Source organism: Prenolepis imparis, unplaced genomic scaffold, assembly GCF_030444845.1.
Source record: "Prenolepis imparis isolate NDT839.2.m4 unplaced genomic scaffold, iyPreImpa1.0 SCAF_7, whole genome shotgun sequence".
NCBI lineage: Eukaryota > Metazoa > Arthropoda > Insecta > Hymenoptera > Formicidae > Prenolepis > Prenolepis imparis.
Genome location: NW_028141165.1, coordinates 18,294,732 through 18,299,016, shown reverse-complemented (window position 1 = coordinate 18,299,016; position 4,285 = coordinate 18,294,732).

Below are 4,285 nucleotides of genomic sequence, written 5' to 3'. Positions count from 1 at the left end.
CTCTCTCTCTCTCTCTCTCTCTCTCTCTCTCTCTCTCTCTCTCTCTCCCTCCCTCCCTCCCTCACCCCCCCTCTCTCCCTCTCTCCCTCTCTCCCCTCCCCCTCTCTCCTCCCCCCTCTCTCTCTCTAGTATTTAAGAAATCGCGCACTTGACGCGAGAAATGCGCAGGTGCCCCATCATGTTGGAAAATGAGACTTGCTCTTACGTCGAGAGGAACATCCTCGAGTAAAACAGGTAATTCATTTTCCAGAAAACGTCTATAGACTTCGCCATTTAGTCGCGGTGGTAAGAAATAAGAGCCGATCTAAAAATTGTCGAAAGTAAATGATTTGTTAAAGCTGCAAAAGAAAATTTCTTAATAAGAAATTTTGCTACTTACAATTCGGTTCGCAATTATTCCTGCCCATACGTTTATTGTCCAGCGATTCTGAAACGTACACTGCCGAACAACGTGCGGATTTTCATCTGCCCAATATAAAAAATTACGGCTATTAAATACGCCGTTCGGCGTAAACGTCGCTTTATCACTCCAAACAATACGATCCGGAAAAGCTTTATTTCGCCGGCATTGAGCGAGAAATCCTACGTGTGTTTCGCCGATTTTTAATATTTATTTATTTTTTTTTTTTAATGCGAAAACATGAAATTAAAATGATAAAAATACCTTCACAAAAGTAGACGCGCTGTTCTCTATCCCTCGGTAAAAGTTGTACTCGCTGAAAATGATACGGGTGCAATCCGTTTTGGCGTAGAGTACGGTGCACCACGTATCGCGAGAGGCCGAGTATTCGAGCTGCACGTCGCACACTGTTCTGGGGATTCTCTTCAAACTCTCTCAGGATTCTTTCTTCCTCATTTACACCATAATGCAATGGTGCATTTGCATTTCGATGATTTGGAATAAGATTTCCTCTCTTCCTCGCGCGTTGGACACATCTTAAAATAACATTGTAAGGTGGATGTCGCTCACGTCCGGGAAATCGCTCCGCGTAAAGGCGAGCCGCGGCTTGGGCGTTTTCTCCGGCTAAACCGCCCACGTAGAAATGTTAAAACGGCCCAACATTGGGCCTGCACCGGTTGCCGACGTGGCGGTACTGGCGTAGTACTGGCCGCCAGTATTGTGCCAGTACAGATTTAACACTGGAGTGTAACGCCATGCCAGTACTGTTTCAAAATTGGCAAGAACAGATGGGCCAGTATTGGGTATAGAATTGGCCCAGTATTGGATATGAAACTGGTCCAACATTGGGTATACAATTGGCCCAGCGTTGGGTATACAACAGGCCCAGCATTAGGTATACAACTGGTCCAGTATTGGGTATATAACTGGCCCAGCATTGCGTATATAACTAGCCCAGTATTGCGTGCTTAAAGGCCTTGAACCGACCGTAACTTTATTCGGGCATTTTTGCAACGCGCGCGCGGGAGTCGGAGGTTCGTTAATTAAAATTTCGTACACGTAAATGCGGACAATCGAATTCCGCCGATGAATAAGCGGCCGCGAAATTGAGCGGCGATCACGCCGCGGCATATTTACACACTCGATACTCCTGCCAACGAGTCTGTTGTTTTGCTGAACTTTGTCAATGCAGATTGTTTATTTAGCGTAAGATGAGAAATCTTTACTGATACATTCGCGTCAGTTGAGTATAAAGAATATTTGCATGTTGGTAACATTACGCTCTTCCTGCAGAGTATAATTAAAAGCGTATTATTAATAGCGCTAGAGTATTCACAACAATCGCTCCTATACAACAATTTACACGTATAATAGTATTGTAAATTTAATTAATAAGATTATCCTATTATTGATAACAATTTTTTATTACGGCAGGGAAGATGTTGCAGTATAAATAAACCGTGTTTAACATTTTTATTTTCTTTAAAATCTACTCGGTTTACATCGATGCCAGTGCAGAAATGCACCGGGAAATGAAATAATAAAAGTCACAATTAATTAGCCGATGTTGTTGATCTACATTTGATCAGGAATATATTCAGAAAAATAATGAAGTAAAAAAAAGAAAACTCGAATTAATGCTTTATTTATGAATTCTGTCTTTCCTACCACCATCTCTGTCGGAGCTCCGGAGAACCAACGACTTGTTCTTGACAGAATTTCTTTTTCACAACTATTCGGGAATAGTTGTTTTAATGTATCTGATAAAAAATGAGTGGTTTTAAAATTATATATACAAATGCTTTTCACATCTTGTGTTATTTTAAAATCGTATAAAATTTATCATAATAAAATGCATACCTTTTATTATTTTATACGTGTTTGTTTCCGCAAAACTGTCTTTCTTTTTATTATGATTTTGTCGTCCACAACCACTATATTTTAATTGCACTGCTTTTGACAGAATCCGAGGGAGAATTCGTTTTATTGAATCTGATATATCTTTACTCCCTCCTACTATTAGAGATATATAATCTTTCTGAAAAGTAATGTAATCTTGTATAATGTTGTGTAAATTGATATTCATATTTCAAAATTGTCATAACTATAAATTGACAAAATTGTCAGTGTAATATTCTGTAATATTGTGAAAAGTACCATTATCATATTTAACTCTTCATCTTGTAATCGTTCGTCAAACGCTAGAAATGCTTCTTGTGTGTCAAAAGGTTTATCGAAATCTAGTTTTTATTGTAAGTCCGTTTCGCTCTGTCCTGTTAAGGAACGTGCTGTCATTTTTGCTTTTATTTCATCATATCCTCTTTGAACACTGTATAAAATACTATTCTTTGCGCTTTGTATTTCTTTTTTTATAATCTTTAACATTTTGTCAATTATGTATTTCTTTTGCTCATTAAATAATCGTTCCAAATCAGTAATGCCTGAATAATAATGTTATGTCTCGATATATCTTTATATAGATTAAAATTGATCTATTATTAGGAAAAAGAATACAAAGAAAAGTGCACAAATCGAAAATTTGTTCATTGCTTTCTCATTATTTGAAAAAGTTATTTTTTAAATTATTGATATTAATTAAATTAATATTAATAAAAGCAATAGAAGTTTCAGCGCGTTAGTTAGGCGCAATAGATTTATTATATATTTCATTTATTAAATATATATATATATATATATATTATATATTATTTACAATATATATCAAAATTACAATGTTAACAGATATGATCGGGAACGTTTAGGCCAATTTCTAGTCAAATATTAGTATCTATGGAAATATATTTTTCATTTTCGGACCTATATTTTTCTCGCCTATTTTTCCATTGTAAGTACGAGGTTGATTGATAATTAATCAAATGGAACTCAGTGATCTCAAACCAAGAGATACTGTTCCGAAAAATTAGAAATTAATTTTCGCGCTTGGCTCTATTTGCCGACATCTAGAACATCAGATCACATTTATTTATTTATTATTTATTAGTATCTATGTTTCATTTTTTTAATTTTGGCTTCCTCATAGAGAAACCTTTGTGAGCTATATATTTCGATTATTTAACTTGCGCCTAACTATACCGCGCTGAAACTTCTATTTCTTTTATTGATATTAATTTAATTTAATTTATATCACAAAAGTTACTATTTATAAAAAATTATATATTTTTTAAAGTATGATATACCGTTATTATTATCAGAAGAATGTGTAGAACAGTCGTTTTCTATATTATCTTCGTTGCAACTTAATGTGTCGGACCTATTATGTTGCGTGTAATTTTCTATGTAAGAGATAAAATAATAATTATGAATTTTAATAGCGTACAATTTGAAATAAATATTGAAATACATAATTCCATATATAATTTATTGTGTTTTGATGATTTGGCTTAGATAGCTTAATATACCTCAATAATCTCTTTTTACCCTGTTATGACTATCATTGTAAAAAAGAAATTGTACCATGAAAACTTGGAATGTTATTTAAGTCGTCTTCAGTATTTGGCAATGGTTCAGAATTTGAAGTGTACGTTTTAGGGGGGGCTCTTCACATTCATTTTCAAAACTTTCTTCTAAATTATTACATTCCTCCAATTCAAAGTCACTACTGCTACTACTTTGTATATATAAAGTTTTCTCTTGAGATTCTGCGTTCACCTTGGGCAAAGCCACCTAATGCAAATATACATTTGAAACTATATAATCAGCATGATAAAATTAATATGTATTATAACACACACAAAACATTTAATATACATGTGCGTATTTTTACACACACACACACACAGCAAATTGTTAAAATAATTATTTCATTGTTATTTAAAATAGTTATTTAATTGTTAAAAATAATTATTTTGTAATAATAATGTTTAC